The sequence below is a fragment of the Arvicola amphibius genome, chromosome 18, assembly GCF_903992535.2.
Source record: "Arvicola amphibius chromosome 18, mArvAmp1.2, whole genome shotgun sequence".
NCBI lineage: Eukaryota > Metazoa > Chordata > Mammalia > Rodentia > Cricetidae > Arvicola > Arvicola amphibius.
Window position 1 is genome coordinate 19190562 of NC_052064.1, and position 8614 is coordinate 19199175.

The 8614-nt window shown below is 41.6% G+C and overlaps 1 pseudogene; it reads left to right on the forward strand.

The window, feature by feature from the left end:
* The first annotated feature begins 3337 nt into the window (after positions 1-3337).
* LOC119804100 lies at positions 3338-3453 on the forward strand (annotated as a pseudogene).
* Positions 3454-8614: the final 5161 nt, after the last annotated feature.

Consider the following 8614-nt stretch of genomic DNA (forward strand, 5'->3'; position numbering starts at 1 on the left):
GTGGAGCTTCGTATAGGCCCATAGAGGTAGGTAAAATCCCTAGAATATGTTCCTACATGAAAAAAATTGAAGGTAGAACTATGTATATGGCAAACTACTTATATTTACAAAGATGAGAATAAGGAACTCTTTTGCTTTCTGTGGTACAAAGACTCTAGAAGGTTGCCTGGGGCTCTTAATAGCAGGTACAGGGAAGGGTTGTGTAGATAGGCAATGAGTATAAGAGAGGATTCTCACTGCATATTTTTATATATTTTTAAATTTTCCTACTACTAAATTAAAAGGGCAAAATTGCTATGATATTAATATGTCTTGATTTGCCATGAGATTTTAAAGAGTACTTTGTTAACTGCCCCCTCCTTTCTCTGTCTTATTTATTTAGCAAAACCAAGTATGGAACCCCAGGGCTTTGTGCAAGCTAGAAAAATGCTGTGCTTTTTGCTAGCCCACATCTTCCAACTTTTTCACCAGTTTACAAATACTTCAGATAGGGTTTCACTAACTTGCCTAAGCAGGACTTAAACATGGGGTCCTTATGCCTCAGTCTACTGAGTGGCAAGAACTATGGGCCAGTGTGGCCATGGGTTTGGAACTATTCATTGGAGTCAGGTGGCCTATTGCTTGGTAATACTTGAAGGACATGGTTATCTTTTCTATAGAATCCATCAGTTGGCAATAGTTTAACTGGAAGGATTATGACCCCATGAGTCACTTTCTGAGTCACAAATGGCTGTTGACAAGTCTCAGCCTTGTACAGGCCCACTACAGGGTACCACAAGCACTATGGAATCATGTTTGCAATGTTGGTACCAAGTTCTGAAGACAGCATTTCCTATCTCTCCTCCCTGTCTTCTGGTTGTCACACTCTTTTTGCCCCTCTCCCTCAGTTTTCCTTGAGTCATACAAAAGTGCTATAAATGTCCAGTTTAGGGCAGAACATTCAACTGTCATTTACCCTGAGCATCGTGGGAGGCCGCATTCACCATTGATCAATACAAAGAGAAGATTCTCTGATTAAGGATGAGAGTAGCACTTGTCTATGGGCATAAACATTAGTATTTAGACTGCATTCTGGTACCATATCAATTTAGCTAAAAAAAAAAATGAGATTCTTCTATGATCTCCCCAGCCATTTAAAAAAATTTACGGGGTTAACAGTACTGAGAATGTATTGCCTCCTATGTAGCAGGGCTCAAATCCAATCTAAGAACATCTGGTTACTCCCATAACAGTCATGCCAACATTGTACCAATGGGCACATCTTGCCTGGCAGGTGGCACTGTAGTTTGTAATCCACAGGCTTCACAGCTGAGAAACACTGTTAGTGTTTTCTCTCCTACAACAGCCTGCATAACACCTTCTGGCACTATGAATGTGGGAAGAAAGCTTCCACCTTGGCTCCCAGTTTGTTTCTTTATATCTTGTCACCGAGGCATGTGCAGTCTTTAGAAATGGGGACTCATCATCAATTTCTGGTGGAGACTCAAGTGCAATGGAATTAGCCTATGTTGTTTTGGAGGTTCCCCAGGGTCTCCGGCAATGTATAAGGAGGTATTCCATACCCACATGGGATTTCTGCTTGGTAACAATGGTTTTTCTAAGAAAACCATCATCCAGCAATGCAGAACACTTCCCTCTTAACTACCTTTTTAAGCTCATGTCTTCTAATTGGCTTACAAGATAGTATGCTTCCATGGGGCTATTTCCTAGATCCTTCACTTTGCTTAAGCATCTCTCCTCTCATCTCCCCATCCCCCACCTCAACACCTGACTGAACTTTTCACCTCCCAATATTCCCCTTTCTCCACTTTCATATGAGTTTTTTACTCATTACCCCCCATCCTTACAACATCTTTCTATGGGCATTTCCTTGTTTCGTGACTTCTCTAAGTTCTCTAAGATAAACACACAGAACTAAACATAGGAGAGATTGACAACACGTGGTGTTTGTCTCTCTGGGTCTGAATTTCCTAGCTTATATTTTTTTTCCTAGTTCCCATTTGACTATTTGCGTATTTCCTTTCTTTTTTTCACATCTGAATAGAATGCCATTGTGCTCAAGTACTGCATTTTCTTTATCCATTCATCCCTGATTGACCTCCAGGATGTATTCATGTCCTACCATTGTCAACAGAGCATCAATGAATGTTAATGACCAAGTTTCTCTGTAAAAGATATAGACTCCATTGGTTATATTCCCAAGAGTAATATAATCCAAATAGTGGCATTTCTAGTTTTTAAAAAAGACTTCCACACCAATTTCAACAGTAGATACATCAACTTACATTCCCACTACCAGTGAATAAAGATTCCCCTTTCCCTACATCCTCGCCAGCCCCTGTTATTGTTTGACTTATTGATAACAGCTATTCTGACGGGGGTGAGCTATAATCTGAAAGTGGTTTTGGGTTGCATTTTCCAGATGATGAAGGATGCTGAACACTTCTCAATGTGTTACTAGGTATTCATATTTTTTTACTTTTAGATCCTTCTGTTCAATTCTTTATTTTCGTTCTCCTTCAGCTGTTTGCTTTCTTGGTGTTCTTTTTACATTCTAGATATTCTCTGTCAGATTTACAAGTGGTAAATACTTTCTCCCATTCTAAGCTTGTCTTTTTCCTTGAACAGTTTCCTTTGCTGTTTAGAAACTTTTCAACGTCATGAAACCCCCTTTGACAATTGTTGGCCTTTTGTCCTGAGCTCTCAGCATCCTTATTAGAGAGTTCTTACCTGTGCCATATCTTGTAGTGCATGTTTCCATTTTAGATTTTATAAGTTAACGATGCATCTCAAGTCCTCATATCAACAAGAACCAAAAAAACCACAAACTCTAAGACGAAAGGTAATAATTGAAATCAGAGAACAAAGAGATGAAAACAAACAAACACATCAATGAAGAGTTTGATCTTGGAAAAAACAGAAAAAAATGAAAATCATTAGCTGAATTAACCAAAGAATAAAGAGAAAGGAAACCCAAATTAATAAGTTTAGAGACTAAAGGGAGACATTATAACAGAGAATCATAGGACATACTTTAAAAGTATACCCATAATTCTGACATAGATAGGGTAGATTATCTCTAGGCTCTGCCCTACTGAGGAGCTATTGGAAGCTGATTGTGTGTGTGGAGAGGGGGGGTCATCCCTTTTTGAGAATGTGTCCACCAATAGAATGTTCCAGTGGATGATGTCACACCTGTGCAGGCAGTAATAACAGGACTTACTGAGTTAATTAAAATAAAATAAGAAAAAGGAAATGGGAAGAAGTTGTGATGGGGTGTGTTTAATGCAAATGAGGGCTACTGTCGGGAAAATGGGTAGTATATAGTACATATTTCATGGCTTCTCTGCCTTTGGCTAAAACCAAGTGTAGTATATATACTTCTCAGCTTAACAGGTTGAGACTGTCATGTTTTATGATATGCATGCATGAAATTCCCAGCAATTACACACTGGAAAATTTAAAAGAAATGGTACAAATTCTTACATGCACATGACTTACCAAAGTTAAGACAAGAAGCGATTTAAAAAAATAAGGTTGAAGAGATTCATCACAAGCAACAAGACTGAAGCAGCAGCTGAAAACCTACCAACCAAAAAAAGCCCAGGTCCAGATGGATTCACCACAGAAATTTACCAGACCTTTAGTGAAGAACTAAAGCCAATGTTTCTCAAGTTGTTCCATAAAATAGAAAAGAAAAGAAGGTTTCCAAATTCTTTTTATAAGGCAGCATTATGCTGATTGCTAAACCATGGAAAGACACAACCGAAAAAGGAAATTATAGCCCAATCTCCCTGATGAACACAGATGAAAAACTTCTCAATAAATACAAACCCCATTCAAAAATATACCAGGATCAAGTTGGGTTCATTTCAGAGATGCAGAACTAGTTCAATACACGTAAATCAATACATACAATCCACCATATAAATGGACTGAATGACAGAAAGCACGTGACCATCTCAGGAGATGCAGAAAAAGAATGGCAAATTCCAACATCCCTCCACGATAAAAGGCCTAAAGAATCTAAGGTTACAGTGAATATGTCTTAACATAATAGAGGCTGCACACAGCAAATCCACAGCCAATACTATGCTAAATGAAGAATAACTCAAAGCATGGCCCACTAAAATCAGGAACTCTATAACCATGTTCACTGTGTTCAACACCTTTTAATATAGTACTTGAAGTCTCAGCTAGAACAATAAGACAAGAGAAAGGATACAAAAGACAAACATAAAAAAGGAAGACGTATTCTTATTTTCAGATGAAATTTATTCTATTTACAAGGCTCTCAAGACCTCAACAGATAGTTCCTACAGCTCATAAACCCTTCCAGAGAAGTGACAGGTTACATAAGTCACACACAAAATCAGTAGCTTTCCTAGACACCGAGGACAAAATGACTGGCAAGGTAAGTGAGAAAGCAATCCCATCCACAATACCCTCAAAAATACATTGGAATAAACATAACCACAGAAGGAAAGACATGTACAAGGCAAGTTTAAAAACACATACAAGAGAAATAGAGGAAAACACTAGGAGATGGGAAGGCATCTCATGGATGGGCAAAATCAATACCACCATCCTACTGAAAGCATTCTACAGATTCAACACAATCTCACTCAAAACTGCAACTTTATTCTTCACAAAAATTGAAAAAGAAATACCTCAAGTTCATGTGAAAACCCCAAAGCCCCCTGATAACCAAAGAAATCTTGAGCAGTAAGAATTCCGCAAGAGGCGCTAATCTACCCGATTTCCAGCTATACTGCAAAGCCAGAGTAATGGGCACAGCATGATGTTGGTACACAACAGACTCACAGGGCAGTGGGCTAGAGTAGGGGACCCAAATACTACACCATGCAATAATAGCTATCTAGTTATCTCACAAAAGATTCCAAAAATGTACACTAGAGGAAGACAGTCTCCTCAACAGATGGTGCCCGAGAACTGGTTGTTCACACGCAGAAGGAAGAAAGCAGCACAAAGACTTCTTGTACAGTCTTTAACATCCTTGGCCCCCCATTTCTGCTAGTCTGGGGCAGCATTCATGTCAGGTGTGGTGAGGGATACGAGCACAGAAGACCTCAGAGGAGCAGAGCTGTGTAGTGAAGTCGGGAGTCTGCTGAGTAGCCTGGCAGATTGAGACTCCCAGGACAGAGAGGCAGGACCTAGAGACCCATACCAATTAGGACCAGGGGCAAGGTCTGTCTAAACAGATGGTGCCATTAGTAGGGCATGCCATGGAGGAGCTGAGGGAGGGCAACCCTGTTTCAAGGGAGAAGAGTGTAAAAATGTGGCAGTCAGAGCCAAGGAGAGCTCCCCAGGAACCTCTGGATTTCCTGTCTCTGCCAAGACTCTAGTTGACTACATTATTATGCAAAGTACACAGATAAGTCAATGGCTCAGAGACACAGATGCACAGACTTAGCACAGCCTTTGTCTTGGATGTTTCTAGCTACTAGAGTTCCTTCTTACACAAGTCAGCTTGGAGCTGGAAGATCACCCTTCATCTAGTGCCTTCATTCATTCATCCATCAGAATTCCAAAGAAACAAATGCATTTATTTATTTATTTATTTATTTATTTATTTATTTATTTACTTACTTACTTACTGCCCTGTTCTTCTTTATGTCTCTTGAGAACCCATGTTTATATATCCTAAATGTGTCACCCTTTTCAGGACACTGAGATTCTGGCTCACTGTTCAACAGGGCCCAAATTTCAAGTGATACAGGATCGCGCCATGGAGCCCAACTGGCCTTGAAATGGCTCTCCTCTTTCTGTTTCTGAGCGCTGGGATTACAGGTGGGTGCCCCCAAGCCTGAAAAGGAATGGTGTCTGCCCAAGGAGCCTCCCCTCTCTTTCTCTCTTCTTAAGACAGATATTAAAATTTAAAAGCCAGAGCAGGGAATAGGAAGAGCTAATGAAAAGGTTGCCAAGTGCGACTTTAAATCTTAGCATGTCGGAGGCTGACTAGGAAGAAAGGCAGGTTGCATGCCAAAGGTCAAGCAGCTCTGATTTTAGAGGTTCCATGCCTTTCAAATGTCCTCCAAGCATCACATAAAAAAACATTGGGATTCATTTTGACCAGTGATGACTCAAATTAATAAGAAAAATAAAAAATGAAAATCAAACCTGAGCAAGCCCAGCTGGACAGCGGCTCTCAGAGGCAGGCGCTTGGAGTCTGCAGTCAGTTGCTATGTGGAGTCAGCTCTGGGCCAATCTCTTGTAAGACAGATCTGGTTTCAATCTGTGTTTCTTCGGTTTTTATTTATTTTATTTATTTTTTTATCAGTGTTGGCCTAGATTTCCGAAGTTGAGTGGAAATGGAAATATTTTTTCTCTCCCTTGAACTCATCTGTCTCCTTTTATTTACATAATATAACATCTTTTCCCCCTGAAGAATTCTGTTTTTGAAGAAGACAAAATGAAAGTAAAATAAATGGAAAATTTCCTCCTGGAAACCGTGAGACACAGGATCTTCCCTTCAGATCAACTCTCTAGGCCTTGCTGCCGCCACCACCACATGGTGTCCATGTGACGGATGAACGAGGCTACAGAACTGAGACCAGAGTCAAACTGTGTTTGTCAAGGGACTGGCTGAGCCCCACTCCGTCCCCCAAGACAGAACAAGGGGATATGTCTGTTAACCCACTAATATCCGCTCTTGATTCCAAAGCAAGGAAAGCAGCCTGGATAAGAAGTCTGCCAAGTGCTGGCAGGAGAGGGTTTACTAATGCATCGAGGGCGTTGTTACTGTGGCCATTGGAATAATCCATCAACTCACGGCAGTTCATTGAGGTAACGGACGAGCACATTACCGGTAAGAAAAGATTTCTAGAGAACACTTAATTGCGGCGCTATGTGTTTTTAATGACTGAAAATACAGGGAAGCAAAAGTGCCACACGCCAGTTCTCATGTTCTTTCAGCCACAAGAGCCTATTGAAAAATATTTAAAAAGGCAAGATGACGAGATGAAATTAGATTCTCCTGTTGTCTCAGTGCAATTATAGTATCTCCAGGAGACAGGGCACGTGTGAGCTGGGGCGTGGCTGCACTCTGCCCACCTTATGATGGATCCTGATTTACTCCTCTAGGACGTCATGGTCAACAGACAGCTTGCTCTTGTCTCCATTTCAATCTGTTCACACTGCTCCTGGGCCCTGTTCTGCCATCATCATTTATCCTTAGGAAGCTAGAAACACATCACCACCCCTCGGCCATCTCATGCCGCTCCCTCTCTATTCAGTGTGCGTGAGACCAGACCAATGGAAACACTGGCGTTAGGAAGAGAACTGATCTTAGCACAGAGCCCCAATCACTTCCTAGCTCCAGCTCCTGGTCATGACACCACGCACAGAACAAAGCAATAGGACTTTGGGCTGATGGTTTCTGAAGGGATCCTTTTAAGTAAGGAACGACAGCCACTCCTCGTTGAGAGGATGGTCTGGCTGCTCTTCTAAATCCCACTCACAGGACAATTTGATTTTGGACAGAAACAAATTTTTTGACCTGAAGCACATTAAGGCCAGCTTCACTTAAATACAGAGTGTGTAGTAACTAGCCAGATGTGGGCCGCTGGCCTGTGATGACAGAGCGTGGGCACGGAGGAGCTGGGACGGCACTGCTGCCATATATCTGACATCCAGGAATGAGACCCAGACTAGGGAAATGCAGAGAAAACGGTACTGAGGCCACAGATCGCTACAGATCAGGAGTGAAGAACAGTGCCCTGAAGTATGGCCACCAGGGACACACAGCACAAGAAACTGAAGGCTATACCTGCCTGGCAGGGAAATAAAAAGCGAGGATGAAATTTATTTATGGAAAATAAAACCCAGGAAACAGGCAAATTCTTCCAATTCTCTGTTGTGAAGAGACTCCTAAAACATTATCGGCTATTGCATTTATCCTTGCTTGACCCTCAGAGGTGGAAAATAAGAACTAAACATTGCTAAAGACACCATGCACTTCAGAAACAGAGCCTGGAGGCTCCTGGGTCAGAACTGATTTGAAAGCCTCCCCACTAAAGACCAGATTCCTGGAAACAGAAAGTGCCAGGAAAGCTTCCAAAAGAGGAAAGCAACCAATAGTCCTACACAGATATGATATCTAGGGACCCCAACAATGACCAAGCGTGGCATGATAAGTTTAACATACGTTAGTGATACATACCTGAATGGTAACCAAACATCTCTATAATTGGAGGAGAACCCACAACTGTCACATTACTAAATCAGCATAATCCCAACCCCCAACCATAGCCTAAACATTTGTCCTTATGCCCAAAGATAGGAGTAGTCCTTGTGCCTCATCAGGAAAGCTTGTGTCTGTATCAAGAGGAAACCATTACAGAAACTGTGACCATGAAAATGCAGCGCTGTGGAGCCCAGCCCCAGCGGGTACATCTACAAGACAGGTCCTTGCACCTAAGGTTCAAGGATCATTGGAAGAAGGGGCAGAGAGACTGCAGCAGCCAGAGGATCAGGGACTTTGCTATATGACTGTGCCTCTTAGGATTGTCGGGAGCTGCACCTACAAGTTCTCACCATCACGACCATCATGACTGCCTAAACATGATCCAAACAATAGACAAGCTAAAGTGGA